This window comes from Hypanus sabinus, chromosome X1, assembly GCF_030144855.1.
Source record: "Hypanus sabinus isolate sHypSab1 chromosome X1, sHypSab1.hap1, whole genome shotgun sequence".
NCBI classification, from domain to species: Eukaryota; Metazoa; Chordata; class Chondrichthyes; order Myliobatiformes; family Dasyatidae; genus Hypanus; species Hypanus sabinus.
This window is the reverse complement of record NC_082738.1, coordinates 22,373,324-22,394,830: the sequence shown is the minus strand read 5'-3', so window position 1 is coordinate 22,394,830 and position 21,507 is coordinate 22,373,324. Positions and strand designations below refer to the sequence as shown.

Here is a 21,507-nt window from a genome sequence, read left to right as displayed (position 1 = left end):
TAGCAGCGTTCACGTGAACAGTGTGGCGTGGCATTGGCTGCCGACTTGGCGAATGGAGGGTTGGAGTGATGAAGGTGGCGCGTCTCATATACATAACATATAAGTATCAGGAGAGGGGAGAGAAAAAACAATGGGATGGGGGTCGCTGGGTTTTCATAGCATTTGCTTCCAATTCATTCATTTTCAGATTAATTTATTTACCAAATGTACAGTGAAATACCACGTTTACGTTAACAACCAATGCAACCGAACGATGTGATGGAGGCAGCCCTCAAGTGCAAACATAGCACGGGCATAATGTGCGTAAAAACAACACGAAACACAACATGCAACAAAATAACATCAAAACAACACCTATCCCACCCTCTCACATATACATACATATCTTTGGCCTCCAGCAGACTTGTTGATTTGCGGACATTGGCAGACTTCTGGGCTTCTGATGCACTTTAGGCTTTAATCGGTATCGACCTCAGGACTCGCTGATAATGATATTGATGAGGACCCTCGAACTCCAGACTTGCAGAATCGGGACCCAAACTCCTTGAACTCGAGTCACACTGACTCGTGTACCGGGGGGGGGGGGGGGGGTCACTGGCCTAGTGCCTCAGGCCTCTTGCCTACAAGGAACTCCGATCCCAGAACCTGTTGCCAATTTGTTGACTGGATGGGGGGGGGGGGGTGGGTTGCTGTGAGAGGAGAGTGTTGTGGCACCAGCCTTCTTTGTCGCTGGAACTATATACTTGGACCCAAAATCCCTTCAAATGTCAGCATGCTTGAGGGTCCTGCCATTTACTATATGCTTTTACAATTGTTTCTTGAGATACGCACAAAATCGGCCCTTTGAGCCACTCTGCTCAACAATCCCCCAATTTAACACGAGCCTAATCATAGGACAATTTACAATGACCAATTAAACTACCAACCGGCACGCCTTCGGACTGTGGGAGAAAACCAGAACACCCGGAGGAAACCCATGCAGTCACGAGGAGAATGTACAAACTCCTTACAGGCAGAGGCGGGAATAAAACCTGTACTGTAAAACATTGTGCTAACCACTACACTACCGTGCTGCCCCACATCTGGATTAAACTGTTTTTCTGGTAACATTTCCAATTGGTCTATATCCTATCATCGTTTGATAACCTTCCTCACTCTCTGCAGTTTTTGTCCCTGTTCCTATAGGTATTACATCTGACTGCAGAGAGGTTGCCCTTTACATCAAATGATAATTGGAAATGTTTGTCCTTGGTTTATACTTCTACACCTCTGGACTCTGTCATTTTATATATATTCCCAATATTATTCTTCCCCTGCAATCTGCAGTCTATCAGAAACATCTTACTTTTGAGTCTCAATACTTTCTCAAGGAGGCTACAGGTGCTGTAGCTGGAATTATCAACTGTTGGTGAAGCGGGCAGCGCTTATTCATATGAGATGGCATGGTGCCACAGCCACTCCCCTAACATGACACTTCCCCATTCAAATGATGGACAAACAACAAATGCATTTTTACCCTGTCTCCTCCCACCATCCAGGAAACCAAACAATTCTACTAGATGAAGCAACAATTTAATTGAAGCTCTGTGAATTCAGTGTATTGCATTTGGTGCTCATAAAGTGGTTTCTTCTACATACTGGGTGACTGCAGCTTCTTCTGTTCACGAGGGTGACCTGGAGCTTCTATTGCTTAAATTTTCCCCCACTCCCATCTTAATCTCTGTCTTTGGCATTAACCTCTTGCGCTGCTCATGTGAAGTTCAACATAAGCTCAAAGAACAGTATTCAGGATTGGATATAAAGCACAGCAATTTCAGTTTGTATCAGAGCTAATGAAAGGTCATTAACCTGAAATCTAACACTCCTATTACAGGTGCTGCTTGACTTGCTGTATATTTAGAGTAGTTTTGTTCTTACTTCAGATTTCCAGCACTGGCATGTTTTTTATTTGCTTTTCAGTCACATCCCTGGATTGGATCAGTGTATGGTAGTGCACCAAGGGATCTGTATTGAAAATAAAAGCACCACCGTTACTAAGGTAAAGCATTCCACACGTTTAAATATTTTGAAAAAAGTATACCTGTGTTGAAGTATTTAAGCTGTTTTCCCCACACCCACCTTCCGACTGATTTTTGTAAATTATCACAATTAATTAAAGTAAAAAATAACTGTTACACAATTTTGTTGGCCTTGACTGCAAATTGGATGCAGTTTTTCCGAATTTCATTTTGCAACTCAGCTAGGACCTTGGTTACAGGCAAGTTCCCAGGAGCCTTTGAATAAGGTGTGACAAAAGAAGGTCTTACCAAGCTGTCTGAGCCTTTTGAATGAGTTTCTAAGTAATCCAGAGCCGCTCCATAGAGCAGGATGAGACATGCCTGTGTTTCTTCTTTCAAAGAGTTCACAGGGAGTTTAGTGAACAGCAGTCTTTAGAAAGAGGATGGCTCTGTAACATCCTCACAGCTAAACATATTAAAGATCTACTCAGCCTTCTCAGCTGGTCTGTATGATATCAAGGCCATAAACAATGCAGCCTTCCTGAACCTTCCAACCTCTATCTCAAATGTTGTAGATGGCAGGAGACTCGAGACCAGCTCTTGGCTCCAGATGAGCTGATCAGATATGTTAAGGGATGTCCTGCGTATAGCCATTGCAATGGTTTTCTGAAGAAAGACCACAGTGTAGGCTCATCTTATCACTGGATAGCGAGGGGCTGGGCCCTGTGTAATAACATCTCAGACCTATCACTAACGAGATTGAAGAACTGCTGGCATGCTGTAACACTGTAAATATTGTAGGTGAATGTAATGGCATACATGGCACAGTAAATGAAGACAATGCCATGTCCCATTTGTATAACTACATATTTAATCAATAAGTACATTTTGGGAGAAAAAATACTAAAAAAATAATACCACCAAAAAAGTAGATTTTGGAAGGCCAATTTAGCACAACTTTCCTGAATTTTCAAAACCAAATCTTGCTGGGAGTGTTAAATAACTTAAAAGGAATTAAGTGTAATGGTGGGAAGAACTTGAGTTGGATAAGATTGTTTTATATTCCCTGTCCAGTAGATTGTGTTGTTGTTCATTGTGACTGTGATTGAAGTCACTGTAGAGACACTGAAGCTAGTGATATATTGGAGAAGTCTTGCTCATCACAACAAGCAGACATTCTTTTGGAGACCTTTTCAGTAGAGTCTCACAAACTCAAAAGTACATCATATTTTTATCACCCTTAATATTAAAGGCAACAGCAGGGGATTCAATACAATTTCAATAGTTACAATGATATTGTTTTCTTCGACACTTTGGGTTGACAATGCTTCCTTTGAATTACATATCTACAGTGACAGACACCTCTGAATGATCAAGCACCTTCACTGGGGCAAACTAATTAACATAGAATGCCTAAAAGCAACTGAAGACAGAGAGCCAGATGCCCAAGATTAGTGTTTCTGTGAGCTGACTCTCTGAGTATGCAAATATCCTGAGTACACAAGTATCCCTAATATTAATTGTCTATACCTGCGACCGTGTTTGATATACTAAGTGACAACATCAGTCTGGTCTGCCAGGATCCTTGAACTTGTTTATTTAAACCCATTGTTATCCAGAGTGTTGCAGGCCAATTAACACAACTCCATTGTCTTAACATTTGGCTGATTGTGAACCATATCTCTTTAGTCTGTGGGCCAGCCTGTTCTCCACATTCAGTGCAAAGGTGTTCTTTTAACTTCAATTTACTGCTTGCAATTTACAATCCACATAAAGAACTAAGACTGGTTCTTATCTGAATTAACATCTGCCATATTCATTTAACTCCTAATGTTATTGATGATGAGTTTGAGAAGAATCACATAAAAGAGACATTCAAATGATTTACTCATTATAACCTTCATCTGAATGAAACCACTAAGGAACTATTTCTTTTATGCATGGATGTTGCTGCTGAGGTCAATGTGGTAACGACCTGCTTTCTTGAGGTATGGCAGCGTATATGGTCAAAATATTCCCACATTGCAATTAGGCAGCAAATTCTGGGATTTGGAGCCATTCATAATGCAGCAAAGCCAATATATTTTCATGAGGATTCTGAGGATAATTTACAGATGTGGTGCTACCACACATCTAGGTGGCAGACTTTTGGAAGTGTTGTCGAGGAAGCCCTGGTGAGCTGCAGGACATGAAGTAGTTTGTGTGCCGATCAGTGGCAGGTAAATGCCCCAGGTGCCATGTCATTGCCTGATTTTGCCAAGGGAATATCGCACCATCTTCCTTTAATGATCAATGACATACCCCAAGTAAACTAACACTGAGTGAGAGGTTGTTGTTGCAGCATCACACAGCCAGATTTGCAGTCTCGCTGCCACATGCTGCTCCATCACCACCTTTGAACTGGCCATGACAGTAGTGTCATCAGTAAACTTGAACATGGCGTTGGAGCTGTGCTCATCCGCACAGTCATAAGTGTAAAGTGAGTAGTGCAGGGGGCTAAGCTCACAGCCTTGTGGTGCACCTGTGCTGATGGAGATTGTGGAGGTGATGTTGCTTCCTATCCAAATGGACTGGGAATACTGAGAAATTCCACAAAATGGTGCAGCGGTTAGCCATCAGAGAAATAGGGAAATTTTTTCTCCCAAATTTCCTACTTTCGTCTGGTGCAATTAAATGTGTGAGCCAAAATGAAACTTTAAGATGTAACTACTTCTTCATCTCTCACTTGCAGAGCTCTAGGACCAAGGGGTATTCTTACCATTTGGTGTTGCAGTAACTCAGTTGAGTGGAAATATACCATCTGATGTATTCCATGTATTGGTGTCTCATCATCATAGCTGGGATAACATACTGTTTATCTGATGTAAACTATGTGAGAAATTCATGGAAGAAGCATGAGGTAACCAGAAATGTAAAAATGGTGTTTACAAATTCCCATTTTCTGCCTGATCCCAAAACCCACATAGATTAGATAGATTTAGACAAATTGGAAGAAAGGGCAAAAAAGTGGCAGACGGAATACATTGTTGGGAAATGTATGATAATGCATTTTGGTAAAAGGAACAATAGTGCAGATTATTATCTAAAGGGGGAGAAAATTCAAACATCAGAGGTGCAGAGGGACTTAGGAGTCCTCGTGTGAGACAGGTTGAGTCTGTGGTAAAGAAGGCAAATGCAATTTGGCATTTATTTCAAGGGGTATAGAATATAAAAGCAAAGAGATAATGTTGAGGCTTTCTAAGATGCTAGTCAGGCTATATTTGGAGTATTGTCAACAGTTTTGGGCCCCATATCTCAAAAAGGATGTGTTGTCATTGGAGAGAGTCCAGAGGAGGTTCACAAGGGAAACCTTTGGGCCTGTACTCACTGGAATTTAGAAGAATGTGTGGGGATCTCATTGAAATGTACCGAATTTTGAAATGACTAGATACGGTTGATATGGAGAGGATGCTTCCTGTGGTGGGGGTATCCAAAACTACAGGGCACAGCTCAAAATTGAGAGGCGACCCTTTAGAACAGAGGTAAGGAGGAATTCTTTCAGCCAGAGAGTAGTGAATCTGTGGAATGCTTTGCCACAGACTGCAGTGGAGGCCAAGTCTGTGGGTATATTTAAGGTGGAAGCTGATATCTTCCTGGTCAGTCACAGCATCAAAGGAGGCAGGTGTATGGGACAGAGTGAGAGATCCAGGATCAGCCATGATGGAATAGCAGAGCAGACTCGATGGCCTGAATGGCCTAATTCTGCTCCTATGTCTTATGGGCTGGACAAGAATAATCTACCATGTTATTTTTAGCAGTTGAACCAGAGGGTTGACTGTGGAAGAGGGAAAGTTGGCTGATGTCAATACATTCCCATCAACAAAAGCTCTTTTTGTGACAAAGGTCATCAATATTTTTGGTTGGTAAGATTCTAAACTGAAAATAAATCTCTTTTTGTTAAAAGGGAATGTTCATGGTGGCCAACCATTTTAACTCTCATAGTAGAAAAGCAACACCTTATATTCCAAATGAGTAGCCTCCAACCTGATGACATGAGTATCAATTTCTTCTTACAAGCAAAAAACATCCTCTCCCCTCCCCTCATCTTCTATTCCCCACTCTGGCCTCTTACATCTTCTCACTTGTCTATTACCTTCCCCAGGTCCCCTCCTCCTTTCCTTTCTCCTATGGTCTACTCTCCTCTCCTATCAGAATTCCAACAGTTTGTCAGGCAAGATTTCCCCTTTAGAAAGCCATGCTGACTTCGGCCTATTTTATCATGTGCTTCCAAGTACTCCAAAACCTCATCCTTAATAATAAACTCCAACATCTCCCCAAATATTGACATCAGGCTTTCTGACCTATAATTTCCTTTCTTCTGCCTCCCTCCCTTCTTCAAGAGTGGAGTGACATTTGCAATTTTCCAGTCTTCTAGAACCATTCCAGAGTCTAGTGATACTTTAAAGATCATTACTAATGCCTCCACAATCTCTTTAGCTACCTCTTATCTACCTTACAGACTTATCTACCTTCAGACTTTTCAGCCTCCCAAGTGCCTTCTCCTTCATAATAGCAACGATGCTCACTTCTGTCCCCTGACATTCTCACATTTCTGGCATACTGCTGGTGTCTTCCACAGTGAAGACTGATGCAAATACTTATTAAATTCATCCGCCATTTGTTTGACCCCCATTACTACCTCTACGGCATAATTTTCCAGCAGTCCGATGTCCACTCTCCTCTCTCTTTTACTCTTTATCTGAAAAAACCTTTTTGTATCCTCATTTATATTATTGGCTAGATTACCTACATATTTCATCTTTTCTCTCTTTATGGATTTTTAGTTGCTCTCTGTTCATTTTGAAAAGCTTCTCAATACTCTATCTTCCCACTAATTTATGCTCTTTTTTACTTTTGCTGCTTTTGACTTCTCTTTCCAGCCTTGGTTGTGTCATCCCCCCCCCCCCCTTTAGAATACTTCTTAATCTTTTGGATGAATCTATCCTGTGCCTTCTGAATGGATCTCAGAAACTCCAGCCATCCCTGCTAGTGTCCCCTTCCAATTAATTTTGGCAAGTTTCTCTCTCATGCCTCTGTAGTTCCCTTTACTCCACTGTAATACTGATATATCCAATTTTAGCTTCTCCCTCTCAAACTGCAGGGTGAATTCTATCATATTATGATCACTGCCTCCAAAGGGTTCCCATTTTACCTAAGCTCCCTAATCAAATCTGGGTCCATTATCTAACACCCAATCCAGAATCGCTGTTCCCCTAGCTGCCCTAAAAAAACATCTTGTAGGCATTCTACAAATTCCCTCTCTTTGGATTCAGCACCAACTTGATTTTCCCAATCTACTTGCATACTGAAATCCGCCATGACACAACATTGCTCTTTTTACATGTTTTTCTATCTCCTGTTGTAATTTGTAGTCCACATCCATGCTACTGTTTGGGGGAAATATAACTCCTATCAGGGTCTTTTTACCCTTGCAGTTTCTTAACTCGCCCCACAAAGTTTCTATATCTTCCGATCCTATGTCTCTTTCTAAGGATTTGATTTCATATTTTACCAACAGGGCCAGCCTACCCCCTTTGCCTACCTGTCTGTCCTTTTGATACATTGTGTATCTTTGGATGTTAAGCTCCCAACTATGATCTTCTTTCAGCCACAACTTTAGTCCCCAACATCATACCAATTTCTAACTAGAGGATCATCTACCTTAGTCCGTATACTGCATGCATTCGAATATAATACCTTCAGTCCTGTATTCATTACCTCTTCTCATTTGGCCAAAATGAAAGAAGGCCTCCCACTGACTGCAATTTTGCCCTATCATCTGCTTGTCCTTCCTCATAGTCTCACTACACACTGCATCTAGTTGTATACCATCTGACCCATCCTCACTCTGGTTCCCATACCCTGCCGAATTAGTTTAAACCCTATATACGGTATACATACTATGATAATTAACTTTGAACTGTGATCCCTTGATGAGGACTGGTGTGTGTTCCCTCAACTTCCCCTTCCTGAAGTCCACAATCAATTCTTTGGTCTTACTGACGATGAATACAAGGCTGTTGTAGCAACACCACTCAAACAGCTGATCTGTCTTGCTCTTGTACGCCTTGTCATTACCATATGAAAATCAGCCAACAATAGCTGTGTCATCAGCAAATCTATCGATGGTGTTTGAGCTGTGCCTAGCTAGTGAGAGTGGAACAGTGTGCATCCTTGAAGTGTGCCAGTGGTTGTCAGCGAGGAGGAAATGCTATTCCCAATCTGCACAGACTGTGATCTCCTGATGAGGAAGTCAAGGATCCAGTTGCAGAGGGAGGTACAGGTTTTGGAGCTTTTTTGCTTTGAACTGATGGTATGATTGTGTTGAACGCTGAGCTGTAATCAATAAAACAGCAGCTTGATGTGGATATTGCTATTGTCCTAGTAATCCGACAGCGAGTGGTGAGCCAGAAAAATTGTGTCTACTGTAGACCTATTTTGGCAAAAGGGAAATTGCAGTGGGTCTAGGTCCTTGCTGATTCTCGCCATGATCAACCTTTCAAAGCACTTCATCACAGTAGATGTAAATGCAAATGGGCAATAGTTGTCCAGGCCACTCACCCTGCTCTTCTTGGGCATGGGTTGAATATCACCCTTTTGAAACAGGTGGGAACCTCGGACTGCGGCATTGGGAGTGTGAAGACATCCATGAGCATCCCTGCCAGTTGGTTGGCACAGGTTTTCAGAGCCCCACCAGATACACCATCAGGACCTGATGCCTTGCGAGAATTCACCCTCTTATAAGACGTTCTCACAACAGCCTCTGAGACAGACATCAGAGAGTCACCAGATGGTCCAGGGATTTGCACAGGTATAGTTTTCAAAGCGTGCGTAAAATGCATTGAGTGCATCTGGAAGTGAAACATCACAGTCATTCATGATGTTAGTTTCGCCTTGTAAGAAGTAATGGTCTGCAAACCTTGCCAGAGCTGACGTGCATCCGATTCCGTCTCTAGCCTCAATTAGAATTGTTTTGTTGCTCTTAAAATAACTTTCCGTAGGTCACACCAGACATCCTGTATACATCTGGATCACCGCTCTTGAATACTACAGGCCTAGCCCTCAGCAGACAATGGATCTCCTGGTTCATCCATGACTTTTGGTTTGGGTATGTCTGGTATGTTCTCAAAGGCACACACTGAACCACCCAGGTCTTGAAGAAGCCGCTGACAACTGTGGCGTATTTATTCAGCTTCAAAGATGAATCCATGAATGTTGTCCAGTCCACTGACTCAAAACAGCCCTGTAGGTGCTTCTTCAGCTCCCTCGAACATACCTTCTTTGTCCTCACCACTGGTGCTGTGGTCTTTAGTCTGTCCCGATACACCTGGTGTAGAAGTACAGCCAGGTGACTGGACTTCTGCTTATGGCAAGTAATTATAGTTATTGTGACACACTGAAATACATGGCCAATTCTAGTAAAAATTAAACAATTGACTCTTTTCATCCTGTGATGCACTGCAATATTAGACCATGGAAGGTAAATGTTCTCCTTTCCTGGAATCCAGTGATAAATATGCTAAAGTTCCATGTATAATATGCTTAGTTTGTTCCTTGTCAGTAAAGTACATTCATTGCCATGAAAAATTGGTCTCTGCCAAAAATGCACATTTGATTTTACATTTCTTTCAACATAGAAAGAAAATCACACTTCACATACTTTAGGAAAAGTATTTTCACTATAAGTACTTTAATAAATTACTGGAGATGCTTTGTTAAATTTACGAGATTTCCAAGATCACAGGAACCGCAGTTGATTTATTATCCTGTCTGGTCATGTTATAGCATGCTGTTACTCCCTCCAATGTCCAGTTGAAAACAAGCTAACTGCATAGATGTGCACTTGAACAAGGAGTCTTACTGTCTGAGATGAGTTGTAAGCCAAAAACTGTGGAGGAATGAAACACATTTCAGTACTGAAGCAAACAGGATGGGGAAGGTTCAATACAGTCCACAATTGCTGCAAAGGGGAAGACATGCTGCAAAGGGCAAAGGTCAGGAGGATGTTTACTGGATATGTATAAAGTTAGAAGAATTGCAAACAAAAGATTCCTGAGAAGTCTGCTGAACGGTAGAGTGGTGCAGCTGATGGTATTGGTTTCGTACAGCTTCAGCAATTTCAATTTGATTTGCCTCTGGTGCTGTCTGTATGGAGTTTGCATGTTCTTTCTACAACCATGTGGATCCTCCCTCCCCTGAGTGCTCCAGTTTTCTCCTATATCCCAAATATTTGCTGATTTGTAGTTAGCTGGCTTTGGTGAATTATCGCTACTGTGGGTGGGTGGTAGGAAAATTGAGGAAATTAATACGTATGTGAGAGAAAGCATGTTACAGGGAAATAAATGTGCAATTGGACTGAAGGGGTCTCTGAGAGTTGACATAAAGTCAATGGGCCAAATGGCATCTATTATGTGAGAAAATATGAGTATGTTTTATGCACAAAGTCCTGAGTCAATTTGTGTAAGTGAAACTGAGGGATCTCCATAATAACTGCACTGTTCATGTTGCAAAAACATTCCCTTCATTTTCTCCAGTCAAAATTTCCATGGAAGGTTGCATGATGCAATGACAAAATCTCTCTTACTTCTCCTGTGAGGACAGAGTGTGGAGATGGGAATGAGGTCGGGTGAAGAGGTAAGGGGCTGTTCTGAGTTATACAAGAGAGGGAGAAAATGTAGCAGGTGTGACCTATGGAAGGTTATTTTAAGAGCAAAAAAACAATTAGAGACAGAATCAGATGCACATCAGCTCTGGCAGGATTTGCAGGCCATTGCTTCTTTAATTAGATTCCTCAAAACTCAACTTCTTTATTGTGTCGGCAAAGTGGAGAGAGAATTTTCCAACTAATACTCAATGCTGAATATATAGGTTTGCATTTAAATTTATTATTATATTGATAAAACATTGGCCAAAAAAAATCTGATTGCATTGAGCTAGATCCTTAGTCTCAGCTATAAAACATATTCCACAAAATCTAAGTCTGTACATAATTTAATATGTATATGTTGCAATGGCTGTCTATAAAAATGTTGCACACAACGGGGCCACTTGGTTCAAAGTTCTTGAGGTGTAATACCAGTGGATTATTCTGGGATTGCAGTTACCAGTGCCCTCTGTCACTGACCATGAGGTCCAAGATGGAGAAAACAAACCTTTATTCAGAATAAAAAATATTTACAACAATAGACTGTTCAATGCTGTTCATTCTTTAGATTCATATTCAGTGCTTTCTGTACAGTTCTATAGCATTCATACACATCAATAGCATTGTGGCCACTCATGTGGCATTCTTGGGTGGTATACCACTACAATAATAATTGAGGGGATTCATCCCCAACCCGGCCCCTCCCTCTCAGTAGCAGAAGAATCCTATACTGTGGTCCTTCCCCACCGAGCCCTTGTGATGACTGCGCCAAGCTTCGGTGCATCCCTCAGCATTTACTCCTGCAGCCTGGAATGTGCCAGTTGGCAGCATCCCTCTATGGACATCTCAATGTGCTGGCAGGCCAAAGAGCATCTTTCAACGAGTTGATGATCTGCCAGCATCACTTGAGTTTGTCTCTGTGTGTGTCCCTGGGAACAGCCCGCAGCTGCTCAGGATGAACCACGTCATAGGCCCTTTCATCTTTCTCCACACCCTCTTTGCAAAGCCAGAGTCCACAAGGCAGGGATCTACTGTCTCTTCCACTCTACAGCCATCCCATGGGCAGCGCACTGTGGGAGTGATGCTCCGGGCGTCCAGGAAGGACCTGACTGGGAGGGCCCCCCTCTCACCGCCAGCTGGACAAGGTCCTGGTACCTGCTGGTGAGGCCTGGTGATGAGGCATTCTGCCAGACGGTCTGGACAATCTGCTCAGGAAACCACCCCACTGTGTCCTTCGAGTTCTTCTCCTGCACTGTTCCATGCTGATCACTGCCTGATGGACTTGTATTCAAAGATGTGGTCTGGAAGAAATTTTACACGGAGGACAGGTAGTGTGGCAACATTCAGCTGAGACGTTGCGTGGCAATGGGGCCAGACCCATCCTTTGTAATACTGGGTACAGATAGAACTTCAGCACATTTTGGTACTTGGTGACAAAACATTTCGGTTCTATGGACAGCCTGATGTAGCCACACACAAAGGTGGTCATCAGGGCAAGGGTGACATTGGGTTTGTTTTTGCCCCCATTGTCCAGGGACTTGTGCACTGTGGTCCATCTGATCCCCTCCATCTTGCATTCCCAAATGAAACTGAGGACGTCTTGGGTGATTCCCAGGCTGGAGGAGCAGAGGATGGGCTCCTCCAAATACAACAACCCTGAGAGCACCTCACACCTGATGACTAGGTTCTTCCCAGTTATCGATAGGGAGCACCTTCATGCCTCCAAACATCTTGAAGTTTTCAACATCATTAAACATATTTTAAGTGTGGTCAGTTTATATACAGCAAGCTCCCATAGTAATGTGAAAATGACCAGATAATATACTGCTGTGATATTGATTGAGGGATAGATTTACCCGATGTTCAGAATGGTACCATAGATATTTTTGGTCCACCTGAGACCAAATGTGGCCTCCATTTAATGTTTCATTCAAAACACGGCACCTCCAATATAAACACATTCTGACTGGCTGCATCTCCATCTAGTACAGAGGGGCCACCGCACAGGATCGGAAAAAGCTGCAGAAGTTAGTAAACTCTGCCAGCTCCATCGCAGAGACAAGCCTCCTGACTACTGAGGACGTCTTCAAAAGGCAATGCCTCAGAAAAGCAGCATCCATCATTAAGGACTCCTGCCACCAAACGATACCCTCTTCTCACTACTACCATCAAGAGGAGATACGGGAGCCTGAAGCCACACACTCTATGTTTCAGGAACAGCTTCTTCCTCTTCGCCATCAGATTTCTGAATAGGTAATGAACATTTATGCTCTCTTTTTGCATGATATATTTATCTTTTTTCATATATACAGTATTTCTTGTTATATATTATAGTAAATTTTATGTATTGCACTATCCTGCTGCCCCAAAACCCAACAAATTTCACAACATACGTTACTGTTAATAAACCTGATTCTGATTCATAACCTCAGTTCTTATGCTCATGCACTGATGTAAAATTTGAACCCACAACCTGCTGGCTCAGAGGCAAAGGTGAAATGGTACCTCCCTAGTAGACTGCTGGCTTTTGTAGACAAAAATGGTATAGCTGCTGTCAAAGTATGGAATTTGCCCTGTTCTGCCAGCAACAGCCACGTCCTCTGCCTCTTTTGCACTTAGCACCCTGTGTAATTGGGGTGGGGGAGATATCAGGTTTTTCAAAGAGTAGAAATGTGGTTCCTGACTTCCAGAGACCAGGCTAATTCACCTGAATTCAATCATTTTTGGGGTTCTCATTTCTTCCATCTGGAAGTTCCCTGTGTTTTGCCTTGTGCTAGTTTTCATCAATTTACCAGTTCCACTGCATCAAGAAAACAGGTGCTTCCGTATAGGTATTCTCTATTTCTGACATTTGTTGGCGGTGTTACCATCCCTTAAAAAAATGGAAAGTTGGCATAATTGGTTGCCTCTTCTCTTCCCTGATTGAATCTGTAAGGTTCCTGTAGAGATAAAGTGGATGGTCACCAGAATTTTCATTAACATTGGCTGAAGAGGACGTCGGCTGAAAATAGTCTGATAAGAATAGTGACAATTTGGAAAGCTGATCTCTTAGAACTGGAGTAGATTGACAGAAATCCAGATTCCGTATAGTGTCCTTGTAGATTTCTCAGTATAGACAGAGCTATAATCAGTTGAGTGTGTCATGATCATTCAAACTATTTTTACATATAAATGTCTTTTCACTTTGATTTGATGTAAAGCTAGTTCTGATTTTGCAAAGTTGATTCTATTTATCTGAACTATTTAGAAATGTAGAATTGGCCTGAAGGATGACTTATTAGATAAAGTAAAATAACTTTGAATTAAGAGAATAATTTGAGGCATCGACTGTAGGAACTCCTGCGTAGGCAGGGAAGCCAGTGTGCCTCTTCCACAGCAGAGAGCAAAGGCCAACCTCTTCAGGCAAAAAGTAATCCAATAAGGGGCAGATAATGCCCGGAGCTAAGATTAGTGGAATAAAGAGGGTACATCTGGATCCCTTGGAGATAGGATTGAATTTTTAACTTAAGTAAGTTCTAAATTTTATTTACTCATGAAGTAAGAAAAGCCAGTGTCCTAGATAACTTTGCATAGGCCAGCAAAACCTACTACAGTATAAATATAGTTGCATGAAATCTAGTCAAGGATCTGACACCCACCTACCATCTAAATGCACTAAAATAGGAGGGATTATACAGGAGGCAATGACTTACAACTACTTAACTTTGAACATTCTACAGGATAAATAAGATCTGAGGGGGTTGCATAATAGATAGCATAACTTCTGAGCTGGCATTGTTGGAGCAATGTTAACAACACCCTTCCTAGGAAATCATCTCCCTTATTTATTTTAAAGGAGAATTTGAGATAAAACACACAGCCCCTCAAGCATGTCAGCATGGTGGAGCAGTGCACGAGGCCATTAGCAAGATAATAAGATAGCCCTGCTGTGAGCTTGAGAAATTGTCCAAGTGATAAAAAACAACTGGAAAGAAATTTAATGAAAAGGTGCCCAGTTGGATCAGAAAGAGGATTCCTGGGTGCTATGTCCCAAAGTAAAATTGATAAATTTGATATATCTGAAGCTAGAGCATTCAGCAAGTATGACAGCTAGGTACAGTTTTCAATACAGAATTTCATACCAGCTCATCATTGCCAGTTAAAATGCTGAAAGAATGGAAGAGATTACACAGCTATGTAACATGTATAGAGCAGCCAAGATGATAATGCATTCAGGGAATTAACTGTTAACACACTTGGGTTAGCTTTCATCTGGAAGGAAGAGACCTCACAGGCTTAATGATTAAGTCTACCCAACAAAAGGAATATTGACAAGCAGCAGGACCTACTGCAAAAGTGAGCTGTTCCACTGTCAGGAACTTCCTAGAAAATAGGCATCTTGATTTAATTTCAATAGATCGACTTTGAAGGTAGTTTGACTGATAGACCAATTACTCCATTTTGTATTATAAATCTACCCAAAACTGCTATGAGATAATATAATGCTGTCTCAAAATGGGGAAAGTAGTTTTGGAAGAAAGTACAGCTTCTTTGGGAAGACAACATTGCTTCTTTAATATGCTTTTAAAAGCAGGCAGAACTCAACTTACAATCTGCTGGAGGAGCTCAGCGGGTCAAGCAGCATCCGTGAGAGGAAAGGAATTGTCGATGTTTCTGGTTGAAGCACCGCATCAGATGGTCCAGATAATTGATAATTTCTTTCGCCCCACAGATGCTGCTTGAACTGCTGAGTTCCTTCAGCAGATTATTTGTTGTTCCAGATCCCAACATCTGCAGTCTCTTATGTCTCCTGGAGCATAATTTAAATGGTAATGGATGATAGCTAGATTCCTGATTGTATTCCAAAACACTAGGGTCTAATCATTTGGTGCTGGTAACTTCAAAAGATCAAAAACATAAATTCACATTGCTCCAAATTTAAATTAGTAAAATTGCCATGTACCTCAAAGGCTGTAGATACAGAAATGAACCTGCTATTAGATCTGCTGATGGACTTGGTGCAGCTGTTGACAGCATGGCCTTTGTCCACTTGGTGAATCAGTGCACAGAAGTTAGCTGAGACCAGCTCATTAACTCAGTAGACATGGCAGAGTCAAGCAGCTTAGTCTCACACATATCATGAGTCAGAGTGAAAGTCTCCTCAAAGATGCTGCAGAGTGACCCTGCAAATCTGGTAAACAGCTTAGAGCTGGAAGCAGCACCTGACAGGTGTCAGGCGTGGTCACTAATGACCTGGTCTGAGCCCTGAAATAATGATTGATGAACTAGCTCATCTTGAGAGTCATGAATCTATGGGGCACCTGTTTTGTGCCCCAGGAAACAAAGCCAGTGGAGGAGATCAGGATCTAGAAGTTTTAAAAAGTGATTGTTGGAAAAGTCCATTTGAGGGAAGTGATTCAGCATTCTCTAAATGTGTGGTTGCTAGAAGTTACAGTTGGCAAAAACTACAATGCTTTTATTGCATTAAAGCAAGCTGACCATTTTGTGATAAGAGGTTTGTGGAGACCTATTCCAAGAGGAGTCTGTCCTTTCAAGAGAGGAGCAGGGGGAAAATAATAGAAGTGTGGATTGTGCTTGAATGTATCATGTTTAAGGTCTGATTGTTATAGATACTGCCTGACCTGCAATGTATTTCCAGCATTCTGTTCTAATTTCAGCATTTTAATATCAGCAACTATTTTACTTTGGTGCCAAGTGTTGGCTCAATTTTGGGAATGGCAACACTTATATGAGATCACATTTGACTGGCTTTCTGACATTGCATAATTTTAGATTTTCTTTCTTGAACTCATCACCCACTTTAATAAGACATTGGTTTTCTACTACTTTTTCTACCATATCTGTAATGATTGGAATGATGTTTGTAATGTTTGATACTGCCACCAACCTCATAGTTCCCACACCCCACACTTCCCGTTTCTCCTACTTCTCCTACCCAAGATCCACAAACCTGCCTGTCCAGGTAGACCTATTGTCTCAGCTTGCTCCTGCCCCACTGAACTCATTTCTGCATACCTTGACACTGTCTTATCCCCCCTTGTTCAATCTCTTCCCACCTTTCGTGACACTTCTCATGCTTTCAATTTTTTCAATGATTTTAAGTTCCCTGGCCCCCACCGTCTTATTTTCACCATGGGCGTCCAGTCCCTATATACCTCCATCCCCCACCGAGATGGTCTCAAAGCTCTTCGGTTTTTTTTTGGATTCCAGACCTAACCAATTCCCCTCTACCACCACTCTCCTCCATCTAGCGGAATTAGTTCTTACTCTCAATAATTTCTCCTTTGGCTCCTCCCACTTCCTCCAAACCAAGGGTGTAGCCATGGGCACCCGTATAGGTCCCAGTTATGCCTGCCTTTTTGTTGGCTTTGTGGAACAGTCCATGTTCCAACTCTATACGGGTATACGTCCCCCTCTTTTCCTTCGCTGCATTGCACGCGTGCTGAGCTCGTCGACTTCATTAACATTGCCTCCAATTTTCACCCTGCCCTCAAATTTACCTGGCCCCTTTCTTGATCTTTCTGTCTCCATCTCTGGAGACGGCCTATCTACTGATATCTACTATAAGCCTACAGACTCTCACAGCTACCTGGACTATTCCTCTTCCCACCCTGTCTTTTGCAAAAAGGCTATCCCCTTCTCACAATTCTTTCGTCTCCGCCGCATCTGCTCTCAGGATGAGGCTTTTCATTCCAGAACGAAGGGGATGTCTTCCTTTTTTAAACAAAGGGGCTTCCCTTCGTCCACTATCAACTCTGCTCTCAAACACATCTCTCCCATTTCCCGCACATCTGCCCTCACCCCATCCACCCGCCACCCCACTTGGGATAGGGTTCCCCTTGTCCTTACCTACCACACCACCAGCCTGCAGGTCCAACGTATAATTCTCCATAACTTCTGCCACCTCCAACGGGATCCCACTACCAAACACATATTTCCCTCCCCCCCTCTTTCTGCTTTTCGCAGGGATCACCCCCTACACTTGTCCCCCCCATCCCTTCCCACTGATCTCCCTCCTGGCACTTATCCCTGTAAACGGAACAAGTGCTACACCTGCCCTTACACTTCCTCCCTCACCACCATTCAGGGCCCCAGACAGTCCCTCCAGGTGAGGCGACACTTCACCTGTGAGTCGGCTGGTGTGGTATACTGCTCCGGTGCACCCGGTGTGGCCTTTTATATATTGGTGAGACCCGATGCAGACTGGGAGACCGTTTCACTGAACATCTGTGCTCAGTCCGCCAGAGAAAGCAGGATCTCCCAGTGGCCACACATTTTAATTCCATGTCCCATTCCCATTCCGATATGTCTATCCATGGCCTCCTCTACTGTCAAAATGAATCCAAACTCAGGTTGGAGGAACAACACTTTATATACCGGCTGGGTAGCCTCCAAACTCAGGTTGGAGGAACAACACTTTATATACCGGCTGGGTAGCCTCCAAACTGATGGCATGAACATTGACTTCTGTAACTTCCATTACTGCCCCTCCTCCACTTCTTACCCCATCCCTGACATATTTAATTGTTTGCCTGTTCTCCATCTCCTTCTGGTGCTCCCCCCACCCCTTTCTTTCTCCTGAGGCCTCCCTTCCCATGATCCTTTCCCTTCTCCAGCTCTGTATCACTTTCGCCAATCACCTTTCCAGCTCTTAGCTTCATCCCACCCCCTCCTGCCTTCTCCTATCATTTCGCATTTCCCCCTCCCCCTCCTACTTTCAAATCTCTTACTATCTTTCCTTTCAGTTAGTCCTGACGAAGGGTCTCGGCCCGAAACGTCGACAGCGCTTCTCCCTATAGATGCTGCCTGGCCTGCTGTGTTCTACCAGCACTTTTTGTGTGCTGTTGTTTGAATTGCCAGCATCTGCAGATTTCCTCGTGTTTGCTCTTATAGTTTTAAGGTGCTTGGAAATGGGTACAGAGGAGGTAAGTTTTTTTTAACGCAGGCAGTGGTGAGTGCGTGGAATGGGCTGCTGGCGGCAGCAGTGGAGGCAGAAATGGTAGGGTATTTTAAGAGACTCCTGGATGGCTACATGGAGCTTAGAAAAACACAGGGCTATGGGTAAGCATAGGTAGTTCTAAGGTAAGGACATGTCTGGTACAGCTTTGTGGGCCAAAGGGCCTGTATTGTGCTGTAGGTTTTCTATGTTTCTATATTTCTAATGGTACAAAGACCCAAGCTAAACTGAAGAGGCAACTGCAGACACAGCCATAGATGCTTCAGTGTTCTCTTTCGGCTTCTGTTTGCAGGTGAAAATGCCTAATTGTCACATTATGATCATTCCTCAGTTACTTCATAGCTACCTACACAATGCTATCACCTGGAACAATCAAACCTTTGTTACACTTTATTATTGAGGCTTGACTGACACATACAATACTAGGACTAGCCAAATGGGTTTCAATGGTACTTTCTGGTTCTAGGTGTCTTTGAAAGGTTGCCCTGGTGTTATTTTTGGCTCTGATACATAAGCAGCTTCTTCTTAAGTCTGTACAGTAGTGGATGTATGAGGAAGCACAACTAATCTGCCCCCAAAATGTCATTCCTTAAATAACAAGAATGCTCTTCATGAAATGTAAATCATAAAACTGAGACACTGAAAATCTGAAATGGAAACATAAAATGCTAGAAATACTCAGCAGATCAGGCAGTATCTATGGAAAGCAAAATAGCTCATGTGCTGGTTGGGGTTCTTTGTCAGAATGTTTTACAAAACTGAATCTCACCAATCTGTACTTACAGGCATTGAGGGGCATAGTTATTGAAATACATGAATGTTAAATGTTTAATTTGAGTTCATTTTCTGGAAAAATTAACTGGCCCTGTAACACTTACCCCAATCTGCAATGTCATGCTCTGAGTTCATGATTTCCCGGGAAGTTATACTCTCACAGTGTGTGGACAATGCACGTAATCTGGAAAAATGAAGATGACTCTTTCAAAAGCATGACCTATCTTTGTAGTCATTAAAAACTATTTATCTATAATACAAGTTTAAATTACGATAATGCTTCAGTTACTCTTTCAGTAACCAAGCACTACTTCAATGATTCATTTATAATTGATGGAATAATGGATGAAGGCAAAATTTCAATACACTAGGCTAATGAGATCATGAAGTAACTTTGCCAATTTCTTTTCTTACAATTTTCTGTCTTGCCTTTGCACCTCTCTACTAATAAAGCAGACGCTTGTGTATGTACGATTCCACATTGTGGCACTTGGTAACAAGTGGCCATTCGTCACGAGTATCTGTGGAAAGAGGTTCGAATTTTGCAGCTGAGTCCAATCTTGTCCTGAAATGCTAACCTGCTAGCATGATTGACTTGATAACAGTCAAGAAATGAGCCGTGTTTTTCTCTTCTCTTTTAAACAGAGACCAGAAGTTATTAAAAAAACTGTGTCCAGCAGTGGTATCTGAGAAACCCTTCCTTGAGACTTAAGATGCTACAGCAAATATTGGGAACAGGAGTTAAAAGAAAAAAATGGTGAATAATGTCCCTTTGTGTATGGCCCTGTGACCTTTATAGAATTGTCTTTAGTTCACAATTTTTTTTTTTGCAGTCTGTTTGGCAGTACTGGCTAATCATGCTTTCAGTTTTAATAAAATGCTGACATTGTTTTTGCTCCACTCCACCCTGACAACTTCTCTTTTCCTTGACCCTCTGCTGCCCTTTCCTATTCCTATTCCTGCCCCTTCCTTATCAATCCTAAAAACGTTTTATAGAAGTTTGCTTCCACAGGGCTTTCATAAATGGTTTAAAAATTACATTTGTCCTTTCTTCAATTCATTTATAAAAGCAAATCAAGATACATGCAGTTAGAGCAGAATGGAAGCAAGCAAAATACTACTTGCATATCCTGTCTTATTGAATCCACTACACAATATCACATCTCTCTTCAACAAGAAGCCTTGTGGCTTTTGTGAAATTATCATCCAGACCCCAAACATTTAGGCTGAGGCCTTCAAGTGCAAGCATTGCTGATAGCATTTGAATGCACACAAGATGATTTTATGATTTGAAATTGAATCATGCTACTGGGAAATAAGGCCGGCTGGTGGTGTAGTGGCATCAGTGCTGGACTTCGGAGCAAGGGCTCCCAAGTTCGAATCCAGCTGGCTCCAAAAACCTGGAGAGAGGTTTCAGATGCCCATATGATGAGCAATCACCAGAAAGATCAGTGCAAAAAGCTTGTCATGACGGCGCCCTGACGACTCCACCATGAGTTAAGAGCGCACACGCACACACACAGGGAAATATCTGAAAAAAAAAGTTTATTTCAAACCCGACTTCAAATTTATTAGGGGTTTTAGGGTGGGAACAGATTGATGGGAAATCATGGATATAGTATCTTTTTCAGAATCTGTTCTTAACTAATTTAATTAGTTTTCTCTTCTTGCTTCTCAGAAATCTTCATGTCAAGTTTATTGTTGCTTTTAGTCAATACAGCTAGAAGGAATTTGCATACCAACAATCATCTAAAATGTTGCATATAATTAAAATTATATTTGGGAAAAAATTGCTTTGAAGAAGTTGCATGCAACAAAATGTAACTGAAGAAGGACCAGATTATAATTCAACATTTTTTTAATGCAGGATGACAGAAACATCATCCTCCCAGTATTAAACTGAGACTCTACCCCCATGCCTAAAGAAAGCAGTCATCCTCTGTCCCCTATCTTGTAAGTATGCTTCAATCAAATTGCAGTCTTTTGTCTGAATCTGAAGGTGAATCTGGAGTTTGTGGGTTAAATTCACATACCAAAAGAGCAGAGACGTTTGCTGGTGCCCAAACAAACATTTTCTGCCTCAATCAATACCACCA

At 42.1% G+C, this 21,507-nt stretch overlaps 1 long non-coding RNA gene across 1 annotated transcript in view; it reads right to left on the bottom strand.

The window, feature by feature from the left end:
- Nucleotides 1-1,894: 1,894 nt before the first annotated feature.
- The window catches only part of LOC132384683 (uncharacterized), a 94,715-nt gene continuing 75,102 nt past the window's right edge, over nucleotides 1,895-21,507 (bottom strand). The window contains exons 4-5 of the long non-coding RNA XR_009508983.1: nucleotides 19,516-19,595; nucleotides 1,895-2,004 (exon numbers count right to left, since the gene is read on the bottom strand). This is a non-coding gene — a long non-coding RNA (uncharacterized LOC132384683). The remainder of the gene's footprint in view (nucleotides 2,005-19,515; nucleotides 19,596-21,507) is intronic.